Source organism: Antedon bifida, chromosome 11, assembly GCF_963402885.1.
Source record: "Antedon bifida chromosome 11, ecAntBifi1.1, whole genome shotgun sequence".
NCBI lineage: Eukaryota > Metazoa > Echinodermata > Crinoidea > Comatulida > Antedonidae > Antedon > Antedon bifida.
In genome coordinates this window covers 6,700,092-6,714,829 of record NC_136236.1, presented here as the reverse complement: position 1 = coordinate 6,714,829, position 14,738 = coordinate 6,700,092, and the positions used below count along the sequence as shown (strand labels likewise).

The 14,738-nt window shown below is 33.6% G+C and overlaps 1 long non-coding RNA gene across 1 annotated transcript in view; it reads left to right on the top strand.

The window, feature by feature from the left end:
• The window catches only part of LOC144856495 (uncharacterized), a 55,346-nt gene that overhangs the window by 35,964 nt on the left and 4,644 nt on the right, over positions 1-14,738 (top strand). Inside the window, exons 4-5 of the long non-coding RNA XR_013614927.1 lie at positions 4,471-4,550; positions 12,879-12,987. This is a non-coding gene — a long non-coding RNA (uncharacterized LOC144856495). The remainder of the gene's footprint in view (positions 1-4,470; positions 4,551-12,878; positions 12,988-14,738) is intronic.

Sequence of the window (14,738 nt, the reverse complement as noted above, 5' to 3'; positions counted from 1 at the left end):
CAGCCAATTGCAGACGATAAGATCGCGAAACAGTATTTTTTTAATTTAAATAATTAGTAATTACATAAATACAAAAATTGTGAAACTCATGAGTACATTACGTTTCCAAATGGGTCAATTGGTTTGACCGTTGGGACGATAATCAAAACCCAACCGAAGTTACTCTACAATTAATGACGCATTAAAATATGTGAGCGCGTAATAATTTGATTTGCAAGTCAGTAAATTTAATTACAGGTGGTCTATTCAAGCATGCTATTGTTTGTATACGCAAGTGTGTATCGTACGTTGTCAACAGGTACTGTGTATGGAAAGGGTGGGCGTGTAATAAATTGCATAAGTGCATTAGAAAATCTGTTATTATGAGAATAGCATAATATTTGTCAGAGTTATGGAGTCAGAAGAAACCGATAGAGGGAAGTATTACAGTTACGTTTGTATTGAATTAAAGTAAAGCAACTGGAGACGCAACGCAAGAACGTAGACGCAACGCAAGCGAGTTGACCAATGACAAGCGACAGTTTGAATATTTCATCACTTGTGATTGGTGCGTTTCTAGTGAGAACCAAGCTTAAGTAGTTTAACCACATGTTTCGTCGCGTGCAACGCGACTCTATAGCTCACTATGTCGGTTGGTTGGTTGGTTGGTTGGTCGGTCGGTAAACACTAACTCAAATTTGCCCACGCGACTGGGACAGCCATAATATATGGCCTTGTTATGTTGCGCAGCGTACGTTATTTTGCGTTGCGTCATACTAATTTAGGCACTTAATACGTGCTTCTACGTTGTCGTGTCCTAGTGTGACTTCATCGCCTCGATTAGCCCGTCAACGTCATCCATGGCGTTGTGATTCTTGCGTTTTGAGCCAACGTCGTTGCGTTGCGTTCAATTGGGAACCGAATTTGAAGCGCCATGACTTGTCCGTTGACGATTTACCTTCATGGTAGCAATGATAATAATCATAATAATAAGCCCTATGTTGAAGTCACAGATGGTGTTTTATTGAAATAACAAGGGCGTATTTTTCACTGAACAATGAATAATACAATGCATATGCAATTTTAATAGTACTTACATTAAACTCAATGAATATGTCATGATATGAAGGTTAGTTTGAAATTTAACTGCAAAACAATATGACTAAACTACTAATTTATAAAAGAAAACCATAGCGACGAATCACGATTTTGTTAAAGTTAGGCCTACATGGTAACTTATTGTAGGCCTGTGAGGAACTTTCCAAAACCTGGAGGCGTACCAACCATTAGCCGACACACCAAAGTCAGTTTTTGCACATGATTCAGACTTGTGATGACCCCAGGAAAAACACCAACGTTTTAGTATGTGAATTGTTACAGTATTGGTTGAGAAAGTTGGTTAAAATGCTGGTGTCATACCAATGATTATAGTGGTACGGCGGCAGTTTCAAATGGGGGAAACATTTCACGCCTACCTCAATCCGTTTTGGACTAGGGAATTGGATATCGAAGTCTGGAAATTATACCTTTATTTTTAAACCACTTCAGGGGCTATCGCTATCGTTAGTGAGTAGGTCGTTACCAACTTACACGGGTAAATACCTAGCCTGAACCCATACACAAGTTTAGTACGCCTCCGACCCTAATATTCTTACATTATTCTAAAGCACAATATCTTCAACCTGTGTCCTTAACTTCGCGCTACTATCATGGTAGGTAGTGTATTTTTATATTCCATCATCATGTGTTATTATCGCCAAGGTTAAAGTAGCAGATGATTTTAACAAGAGATCTCAAAATATCGGCCAATTATATCGATTTTGTTTATATAGCTCTGAGCACTCACTCAACTGTGACTCATCATCTGATTGACATGGAAATTGTTAGAGATAAACTATATAGAATAGAGATTATTGTTTTCTACAGTAATCTCAGTTTAGCAGACAGCATTAGTCACGAACGAACTGCCTGTAAGTGTAACAATATGGAGTGGCGTCACCGCCGGGGAAATACCATCAGTAAAAAAAAACATGTAGGCCTAGCCTATAAACGTGAGTCAGAGAAATGAAGAATACCGCCTGCAGGATTTAAAATTCAACGGAAATCACGAGTTCGCTTGCTTTGAATTTTAAAACATGTTCCATCATAGAGAGATCAAAGACTTTTCGTGCTTCACACTTAAGCTTGTTCCCACTAGCGACGCAACGTAACGCAATCTACGCAACGTAACAAAATGCCCTTCTAATAATTGTATTTCCCCCCGCCTGCGTGAAATCAAATCTTCGATGTTTGCTGCACAGCACTGTTGCGTCGTCGGTTCCCACTTGTGATTACGCAATACATCACTTTGCGTCGATACGTCGCTGCGTTGCGTTCTAGTGGGAACCACGCATAAGGACGGAACGTATGGCCATATGCACTACGCAAGTCATTTGGCCAATCACAAGCGATGGATTATAATTATCGCTGTCGTTTTTCATTGGTCAATTCGCTTGCGTCGCGCTCACGTTATTGCGTTGCGTCCTTGTAAGAGGTTTAATAACGCAATGGCCTACGTGTATAATGTAATTATACACGTACACCGCGATTTTTAGCAAAATTGTTAACAAGAATGATTCGGTTAACCCATCGCACACCTGTCAAAGTATATATGCGGCAGATCTAAAACAAATTAACCATTTGTATAACTTGATATTTACAAAATACTCATAATTGTTATGTTTTGTTAGCCTGGTAATAGGTCATAGTTGTTAAAATAAACAACTAAAATAATCGTGTATTAAAATGTTAACAACAAAAATCTGAATATTGCAGCTGTCAAACCTGACCAACTGTCGCCTATGTTATATAAAGATATGAGTACGCTTGCTTGCTTCATTCACTCTTGCTGATATAAACATTCATTACAAATTAAAATGTTCTAACATTCTTCTGCTATAAAACAGACATTACACAACGGTCAAACTAGTGCGACTGACAATAAACATGATATTATATCTTCTCGAAATGGTATCCATAATACTGGAATGTAACATAGCTTACTAATGAATATATCGGCTCGAAAAGTATGTCAACAGATGCAATGATTAAAAGTCGTATTATTCGGACTATGTCATTTCTGCGTGTTGTGAAACAAAGATTTCCCATCTGAGCCATCAACAGTATCGTCTGCAAAATTGTATGTGCGTACTCGAAGAACTACAGACGAGGTGTTATGCAGTCAGTGACGTATTATTATTATAATTTCTATGATAGTAAAATATTTGATGTAGTTATTGAGTATTATATTCTCCTTTTAATCGAAATGGTTGTAAATAGGGAACCAGATAGGGACATGGTACACTAGCAAATTACATTGCCCATCATATGAATAAATACATAGATAAAATAATGTCTATTTCGTTAATCACTCCTCCTGTTTAATACTAGTTCAAACACTTTAGAATAACATATTTATACAATAATTCATTCACTTTTAATTAATCGTATTAATCGTCATAAAGGTTATCTTTTTATTAGTATTGTGATGGCACTAGTTACAATCCGTTATGCTTGATTAATTAATAGAATGACGTCATACATAAACGACATGCAATGCGGATGAAGAATATCATTGCGAGTAGGCTACCGTGTGTAGGTAATGCTTGTAACAAGGGGTTGTGAATAAAGTACGATTGAATTTAGCTGAATTGTCGGCAGGTGATAATTGACGGACAATCATACTATCATCAGTTGCAATCCTTCTAGTTTTATTATTGTATTTTTCTATGGCTGAAAAGTCCAATCTTAGATCGATCATACTGGCAGTTGTGACATATGCACTCATTAGTATCTGTATGTCTGATACGGAGTTCCTTGGTAATTCTCCTCTCATGAAGTTCCTTCCGTTGTATCTCTAAATTATTGACTCAATCTCAAATTGTAGATTTCAATTGTATAGTTCAGTTGTAAAATAGACATTCTGTGCTGGTTCTGGTTACTCCCCGCTTACTTTTTGGTTCGTTGGTTGTTCAAGGAATCAATAGTTCAAGGAATCAATAGTTCCAGCGTCTCTGTTGCAACCAGTCAATAGTATACATCACTTGCTCTAGAATCTTGAACATAATATTTAACGTAATTTGACGCGTTTCGTATGAGTTATGACGGGTTTCGTATGAGTTATGACGCGAGTGATGAATGTAAATTGAAAACCTACTATATCAAGGAATAATACAATACACATTCTATCAACGTCGCTAAATGATTTATCTCACTGTGATCAATATCAGTTATAGAAGATAGTTATATTGTAATGTATTTTTTTAAATATTTTATAAAACAAAATCAAATGTACTTTCTAATTTCTGTTTTGTAAACATTTATAGAAAAAAAATATCAGAAAATTATGTTGAGCACCAATATAAAAGTCATGTGAACAAAGCAAATAGGATTTATTTAAATCAGGTATATTGCTTAAAAACCTGAAACTCATGATGTGTTTTTTTTTTCTAGAAAAGCAATCAAAAACCATGAACCCAACCTCAATTGTGTTGAAGTAATTGGAAACATTATAGCTGATATTATTATTGAAGGTAAATTCATTTGTAAACATGATGAATCGAGTATAGTTTTGCATCAGTTATGCTTAGATATTTTAGTAGAAAGGAAGTAATGGTGGAGTTGTGGCTTGGTGGTTATGATGCTTGGCTACCACTCCAAGGGTCCTGGGTTGAAGTCCTGTCACATGTCAGGACAAAATTACAACTCCACTCCCAAAGACTTGTAATAAGACTTTGTTAATGTAGAGCATCTTGTGTATATGTTTGTCTTGTGAACCTCTAATGATCAGCAATTGCTGGATGGACCACCTTCATTAAATATGGTTAAACAAATATATTTAATTATATTTTTAACAGTCGTTTTAAGTCGGATTAAGAGTGGTAGTTATAGTCGTAGTGGTAGAGAGAGGTGTTAGTGTTAGTGGGAGTAACAGTAATAGCCGTAATGGTAGGGTGGTGGTGGTGGTGATACTGGTTTTGCTGATACTGGTATTGGTGGTAGTATTGGTCGCTTTGTGGTGGTGGTAGCGGTGTTCGAAGTGGTAGCCAGTTTGGTGGGTTGTGGTGTGGATGCTGCTGGTGGTAACGATTTTAATTATTGTTCTTTTTTCAGAAATAATGATTTATTATCAATTATTTTTGTTAAAAAAATCACTAGTAAACATTTTGTGTAAATATAGTCTGGCCTACTGTACAGAAAAAAAAATATAATCATAAACTAAACTATAGTAATGAACACATTCCTGGGACGGGGCATTAAAAGGTCGTATTGAGTCGAGCAGCATGGACCTATAGATTAGTCGAGTTTACAAAATCCCAAAACTGTCAACCATATTAATTAGCTTTCGCGATGATACAGTTTCGTAATGATTCCATTCTCTTGAATATAACTGCCTAGAGGAATAACTATCATAGTCTGCTGTCCCATTGGTAAAATTATACCACGACGTCAATACGTGCTTTAAACACGTACGCTCTGTGACATTTTAATCAGTGTTATTAGCATTTTACGAACTTAAAACACAATCATCGCTTGAGTAATCGCCATAATATCTATATTAACTACATGAGGCCATAATTTATTTTGGTACCCAACATTTTGATTTTAAACGTGACATATAATGATTTGTACTCTGTACTGTATTTTCCTTTAGTTATTAATGTACCATGTACTTACGGGCGTCAGCATTTACCTTCCTTGTATCTATTGACACGTTCAGACTTAGCTATTTACCCGGGTAAGTTGGCAATTTACTCACCAAAGTTAGCTATAATTAATTAGTCCATGACGTCAGCATTACCTTCCTTGTATCTATTGACACGTTCAGACTTAGCTATTTACCCGGGTAAGTTGGCAATCTACTCACCAAAGTTAGCTATAATTAATTGGTCCAGGACGTCAGCATTACCTTCCTTGTATCTATTGACACGTTCAGGCTTAGCTATTTACCCGGAAAGGTTGGCAATCTACTCACCAAAGTTAGCTATAATTGGTCCATGACGTCAGCATTACCTTCCTTGTATCTATTGACACGTTCAGGCTTAGCTATTTACCCGGGTAAGTTGGCAATCTACTCGCCAAAGTTAGCTATAATTGGTCCATGACGTCAGCATTACCTTCCTTGTATCTATTGACACGTTCAGGCTTAGCTATTTACTCGGTTAAGTTGGCAATCTACTCACCAAAGTTAGCTATAATTGGTCCATGACGTCAGCATTACCTTCTTTGTATCTATTGACACGTTCAGGCTTTAGCTATTTACCCGGAAAAATTGACAATCTACTCACCAAAGTTAGCTATAATTGGTCCATGACGTCTACTTACCCGGGTAAATAATAATAATTAAACCTATCGTGACTGTATAGTGGACATTTCACATTAACGCGTGCGTATTTTGAAATGCGCACAATGTTGATCATCACTAATGTTTTTATTGACATTGATTTTCGCTTAAAATGTAAATATCACTGTCTAGTCCAATTCTATTGAGTCTAACCAAATCTCGCCAGTTCGTCTCGTCATTTTTTCATATCTTACACCTGTTGTCTTTGATGTATGGCCGATTCTTGGAACTCTACTTACAGTTTGTTTAGTATCATAGACAATTCCTTGTAACAGGGTCACATGGCTGTATCGCAGAAACAGTGATACTAGATGACGCTGTATATTAGCAAATGATGGGTGATTCTCGGTATTAAATTTGCCCAGTAATTGTAGGCACATTCCTTGATATAGCATCACATGGGCAACAAGTATGTATCATATGACCTAATCTAACACTAAACATAACCGTCCTTGATACAGACATCACATGTAGAACACGTATGTTGCTGTATTACGGAATTTGACTATTCATACTGAAGAAATATTAAGATACTGTATGTGGAGATACAGTACTGAAAATCGGGTGCGAATAATAGAATGCATGTTACCACATGGGACCCTGTATCACGGACCTTTCTTGTGATATTATGCCATCTTTCTAGAAATATGTTTATTGCTTTTCTGTACATTTACACCTATATTATATTGTTTTTCTTATGGATATCATTCAATGTGTATTGCGTAGGCCTATTCTCTTGTTGAACAATATACAATGTAGGTCGCCATTCTAAGCTGCATTTGATTACGTTTTAATTAAACCCTGGTCGATGACAATTACCCATCAATCATTGCGATGTTATCCTGAATAACATAAACTGAGAATGTTCTGTATGCTTTAAAGCCTCTAGGGACTTAGACCTATTGTTCCTATGACAACGACCTCAGTTGACCTTTACGTTCGTTTTTAATGATTTTTTAATCTATATATTTTATCATGTTTTTGAGAAATGGCTGGCTTAATTGGTTTCTATTGTTGAAATATCAATCTATAACGTACGGAACTTTCTTTAAATTGAATTTTTATATTTACATAATTAATATTACAAATTTAATGTTTATTTTTAGAATATTATGTTAGGCCCATTTCACTGTTTTTATACAAGTTGTGTTACGAATTGATTGACTTTAGCTTTCTCTGAATTCCTTCATCAGTTTTTCAATTCAATTTATTTTCCACATACTACATCTACTACAACAGTCATGGAGGATGCATATTTTAAGACCTGTGCAGAGCATAGATCTTTAAGCTAATAAGCAACCTTAGAAAATAATAAAGATGTATTGTTCCCCTGAAAAAATAATTTCTAAAATTGTTGTTGTTGAATATGCCATTTTAATGTCACATAATAGTTATCCACTTTGACCAAAAATTAGATCGGAAAAAAAAATATTTTTACCTGTAAAAACTGTAATTTAAAGCCAAAAAAAAGTATATTAATTGACTGCCAGACAATGGGTTTTTGGTTGAATTTATTTTATCATTTTATAAGTAAAAACATTTTTTGTTTTCGTTTTTTTTTCTACGGAAGTGATTAACTTTATTAAAATGACAAAATAACCTAGTTAAAGTCTGATTTAGTTAATCTTCATTTTTTATTTTTTTGGGACACAATACATAAGCGAGATTTAATCCATTTATAAAGATGCACCTAATTGTGTGAAACCTCTGTACAACATTACTCCGGTAATGTTTGAATCAAACACGTATGGAAACATAATAATAATAGATTATGCTCAATATTGGGTCATTCATTTTCCCTGTCTTATCAAACTTTTTGTTTTAATTTTTAAATGTTATTTTAAAATATATTACGTTAAAAAGAGGTTGAAACCATGATTGAGGTGGTGGGGCGAGTGGTTGGATGCAAAGAACAAAAAAAAACTCCTTTCTTGTTTTCCTCCTTTTTTTTTAATAGATAATTATGATGAAATAGTTCTAATATTGGGCCCACGCATTTTCCTTGCCTTATTATTAAAGTTATTAATGTAGGCCTATATATTAGAAATTCTGATAATACGCGACACAATTTTGAAATAGGCCTACCTAATTATCATTGCTGTATCTCCACGTACTTCAATATTTTCCCAGTATCATATGAATATTTGGTAATACAGCATCTAATTTGTATCACAAATGTGGTACACTAGGCGATACATGTGAAACACATGTGATGCTGTATTTCCGAATGATACTAAAGAAATCTATAGATTACAGTAGGACTACAGAGAATCGTGTGTTTTAAAATATGTATTGATTTATATTAGTTTGTTTTCACTCATAAACAAAATTATAATACTGCTTCTATCAAACTTTATGTGACAAAAAAATGTGATCACTACCATATTTGTGCATATCACTACCATATTTGGGCACGTCACACTAGTTTTATAGTGTAGACAGAGCTTAACTTGTTGTCATTCTTTGCCAAAATACACGCGATATTTCATATTTTTACGAGAGAGTGACTAAAAACAGATTAACATTAACGATGGATATAAGCTGTTTGAACATGCACTAGTTATTATATTAACGTCCAAACCAGCATCAGCATTACCAAAATTAAATTATATGATACTGTAGTATTAATATTGAAATTTGATTTAAACCGTTTACAAACGCGTTTCCTAAACTCTATACGTCTATACAAATTCATATAAATATAAAATAGAAACGCGTTTCTTAAACTTTACACGTCCGGCCATACAAATTCATATAAACATAAATTACAAACGCGTTTCCTAAACTCTACACGTCTATACAAATTCATATAAACATAAAATACAAACGCGTTTCCTAAACTCTACACCTCTATATAAATTCATATAAACATAAAATACAAACGTGTTTCCTAAACTCTACACGTCTATACAAATTCATATAAACATAAAATACAAACGCGTTTCCTAAACTCTACACGTCTATACAAATTCATATAAACATAAAATACAAACGCGTTTCCTAAACTCTACACGTCTATGCAAAATTCATATAAACATAAAATACAAACGCGTTTCCTGAACTCTACACGTCTATACAAATTCATATAAACATAAAATACAAACGCGTTTCCTAAACTCTACACGTCTATGACAATGACAATGACAATGACAATGATTCTTTATTTCTTTATCGACCCTTTTTCAGGGTATGAAAGAACATTCTTTCAAATCTTGACAGAAACAAACTAAACACTTCCAGACATAAATATTTGGTCTTAATAAATAATTGATATATCGAAAAACAACATCTAACTAAAACAAATACAAAATTTTATGAATAAATTTAGCTAAGTTTGATAGTTTTTTTTTTGATCTGGTATTGAGTAATTGGTGCATTTTGGTTCTATTTGGGCGGGTGATATAATACTTTTGAATGTAAATTTGGCGCATGGGAACAAGTAAGGGGCAAATAAATAAATAGTGGTATTCGTCTCCAATCTCTTTTAGGTTACATAAAGTACATTTGGTTTCGTGTTCATTACTGTATCTTTTAGAGATTGGAAGTCGATGATTCCCACACCTGAACCTGCAGAGATCAATCCTTTCATTATCTTTTAGTAAAATTAATGACTGTTCGAATACTAAAACATCCTTAAAATATCTATAATTATCACACATTGAATTAGAAAAAACATCATGACGCCATTCCTGTTTTGAGATGTCACTCAATCGGAGATTAATACTCTTTGCTAACTTACCATTTTTTATTAAAATTATCGAAGTCATTCCACATTTGGGACATACCACAATTGTTGAGTACATTTTGAATTTTGCTAGTCCATTGTGAGAGATAAATATCCTGATCATGTAATTTTTTTAGCAACCTGAACATAATATTTGACAATTTGCTTTGTTTGCTACTTATGATGCGTACCCAAAACTGTAACATTCTTTTATCAATTACTAATTTAATATTTGCTCTACCGACTTCACCATAAACCATGCAATTTGCAGTGGATTTATTAAGTTTGAGAATATGCTTTAAAAATTTTCTGTAAAAGACCTCGATCTGATCAAGCTTTTGGAATCCCCAAACTTCGCAACCATATACCAAAATTGGCAAAACGAGCTGGTCAAAAAGTTCACACACAATGTCTAACGGAAGATTTAATTGTTTAGCTTTTGTTAACATACTGTACATTGCTCTTTTGGCTTGTGTTACTTGCTTGTCAATAGCTTTATTAAATTTGCCATTAAAATTAAAGGTTGTTCCTAAATAAATGTAATCATCTACAATCTCAATTTGTTCATCACCAAACATAAACATGGGTTTATTTCTAACTTTCCCTCTAGAAAAAATAATAATTTTTGTTTTTGTCGTGTTAACTGTGAGGTTCCACATACCACAGTAGTTATGAATAGCTTTTAATGCTTTCTGAAGTTCTATGGGACTTTCTGCCATAACAATTGTATCATCCGCATACAATAAAACATATAATTTGAGGAAAACTTCTACATCCTCATCACTTAAAACCTTGTTGAATTCTTTGGATAGGTAATCTAGACCTTTATAGTAACGACTAACAAAAAATTCGAAATCATTAAGGTAAATCGCAAACAAAAGTGGTGACAAGTTTTCCCCTTGTCGTACTCCAATATTACATGGGAAACAATCGGAAATTAAACCATTCAATTTGACACAAGACTTGGCCGTTGCATACATATTATAAATAACAGTAATAACTTTACCGTTTATGCCACATGAAATTAATTTGCTCCACAAAAACGATCTGTCAACTAAGTCAAACGCTTTCTTATAGTCGATGAATGCGCAAAATAACCTTTTGTGTTTGTTTAAATATAATTCAATTATGGAGTGTAAAACTAGTATATTATCATTAGTTGAGTACCCATCCCTAAATCCTGCTTGTTCTTCGCCCATAATACCTGCACCTTCGATGTAAGAAGAGAGTCGATTGTTAATAGTTGCCGTAAACAATTTCCCCATACAGCTAAGTAGGGTGATCCCTCGATAGTTATCAGGATCATTGGGGGAACCCTTCTTTTTGTAGATGGGTACAATAATTCCGATGCACCAGTCTTGTGGCACTACACCCGAATCAAGAATCAAGTTAAATAATCGAGTAATTAATTCAATTAATTCCACAGGGCTGTTTCTTAAGTATTCGTTGATTATGTTATCAATACCAGCTCCTTTATTGTTACGCAGTTTGCTAATTGATAGTTTAATTTCTTCTGCAGTAAATGGCATATTAATGTGTTCATTTATTGAATGGTCTATTTTCCTTGGGTCAAAATCACTATCCTCGTTATCTTTACTTTCACTTAATTTTTTAAAGTGTTCTCTAAATATACCTAAACTTATATCTGCATTTTTTACATCTTTATTTTTGTTCAGAATAGCCCAATAATGTTTAGGATTTTGTGTTTTTAGATTTCTTAATTTCTTGTTTAATTCTTTATAATATTTTTTTTGTTCGCCCTTAATGAATTTTTTATATACTTTTGCTTTATTTTTTAATAGTTCTGTTGCCTCTGTTGAATTAATTTTTTAAAGTTTATTTTTTGCCTTTACATATTCTATAAACATTCTATACAAATTCATATAAACATAAAATACAAACGCGTTTCCTAAACTCTACACGTCTATACAAAATTCATAATATAAACATAAATACAAACGCGTTTCCTGAACTCTACACGTCTAAACAAATTCATATAAACATAAATACAAACGCGTTTCTTAAACTATAACAGCAACCCTTGTATGCAATTGACAATATCTTTGCCCACGTGTTGGACAATTAAAGTACTATATCAATTAAAGAGTTACTCTCATGTTACACCGTTATATATGTACACAAAATGCAACAATGAAACATACATAACGTTGCAGTATATTTTCTCAAAATATGAGATTTCGAGTTTTAAGAGATGATTTTGTTTTTATTATAATGTTTTGACAATAAATTACATATTTTAGTATTGCTTGTAGTATTGCTTGTATACAGTATTGCTTGCATACAGTATTGCTTGCATACAGTATTGCTTGCATACAGTATTGCTTGTATACAGTATTGCTTGTATACAGTATTGCTTGTATACAGTATTGCTTGCATACAGTATTGCTTGCATACAGTATTGCTTGCATACAGTATTGCTTGTATACAGTATTGCTTGTATACAGTATTGCTTGTATACAGTATTGCTTGTATACAGTATTGCTTTGGCATTTTTACCAGGAATGACAGCAGAACAAAATTGCGTCACACACCATATCTATAGCAGGCTATAATTCTGCTCAACAGAAAAAGTAGAGCTTTTATATATATTAATTTGATGAAACATGCATTGTAATTTCACTTGCACGTATGAAAACATTTATAACTGTCCGTTCGTTACAGTCAGGAAATTGGATTACAGTGAGGACATTACAAAAATGTATCAGTGGTAGAGAAATAGTGTTCGAAATGAGAAGACTGATCGATTTTAACTGTAATCAATTATTTCTTTAGGCCACAGTTTCCTGCACTCAGCAATTTGAAGTAGCCTGCTTGATGCCATTTGTCCCGCGGCAGACTATACGTGGTAGTGTATGGTAAACAACATTGATGGCCTGTTTTGGTAATTCAAACAATTTTGAAAAGTATATACTGTACTACTAAACATAATACAAAATTGTAATTCTTTCTGTTTCACCATCTTAAAACCCTGTTCTACTTTATTAAGGTGTGTTTGGATTTAATTTATATATCATGGTTATTGCAAATCTAGGTAATATGTTAGACCACACCCACATCAAATTGTTTAACACGCTAAGTGTATCATTTTATTTGATTATTGATTACTTTTGTATCACGTGCCGTTGACTATTTAGTTCCATTGCACAGTCAAGTTCTATACAATGGTTATATTGCACCGGTTGTAACTTTTTGCACACAGGGAATAGTGCATTTTGTACATTTCTGAAAATATTGCGCGACGCGATAGAGTTACAGTACCAATATTACGCGACCGAAAACTACTTTGTAGAATGCGCTGTTTATAAATTGTTCATGTCCCGCAGACAAAATTCGAGTGCCACTTTTGTTCTGGCCTGAAGATGAAAGCTGTGGATATATTGAGTATAAGTTTACTTTATAACCGTCGGTAAGTATTGTCGTATTAGGTATTTTGAATCCAAAGGCAAAATACTGAAAAAATGACAATGCTGTGGGTACCAGGGCTGGATCTCAATGGAGATACAAAAAAAGAGCAAAAAGCTAAATCAAAACGATAAAGTAAAACAGCTAGAAAAGTTATTAGGTATTTTGTTTATAAAACAAATAATGATTATTATATAAAATATTCTCCAAATTCAGCTCATAAACATTCATTTCTTTGTATAACTATTTGCCTGTAATATTTGAGGTTCTCTGTCGTTACATCTGTCTTAATGAACATTTCATTATTGTACATACCACTAGCGATAGCGTCTTAATTAGTATTTGACAGCGATCAATTTCATAAGGGAAATGTAAAAATACAAACATCAATCTTCTCTGTCAAAACATTCTCAGGCATATTGAATAGCTTAATGGAACCTATAACATCGATTAACGGGTTACAGAAGCTAGATTGAATCCCACGGGTGATCAACTTGTACATTTGTGAAAAAGAAATTAATCCGAGCGTTTAATCAGGAACACTCGTTAGGCTGTGATTAAGCGCGGCAAAATCTTATCAATTGATATTCCATTACGACGGCTTTCACGTTGTAAGAACAACTCGAGCGACTAAGTAGGAACAATAAGTACACGCATGATTAGACTAATTTTAAAGTGTGCCACGTTACCATGCGCAAGCCGTTGTTCTTCCTCGTAGATTATTGTTTATTGGGAAGATGATCAGTTGACCGGCAGTTTGGCTCTCGGAAACAATTACAAATAATTACCAAGAACAAAGAAAGTTATGTTAGTGTCTCCTAATGATTGCATATGATTTGATGGAGTTATCTAATTGGTAACTATCAAATCACATTCCAACGCTACCAATCATCTTTACATTTTTTTATTCTTAATTAATTTAATATTCTATATTATATTCTACATTATCTCATTTGATGGATTCTCAATAAGACAATACGATAAACAATAATATTTATATTACAAACTATCTTTACAATAAAGAGGTGCAGGTAGAGTATGCAAGTATAAGTCAATATTTTCAATGTTTTATTTAAGATTCACTTGGAAAAAGTAAAAACTGTTCAAGTAACTTTAATATTTCTCTACTATTTCGTCGATATGAAACCAATAATATCCAAAATCCATATTTTAAATAATACACCAAGTATACATCACTGATATTTCCCAGATATTTAACTTATACTGGAC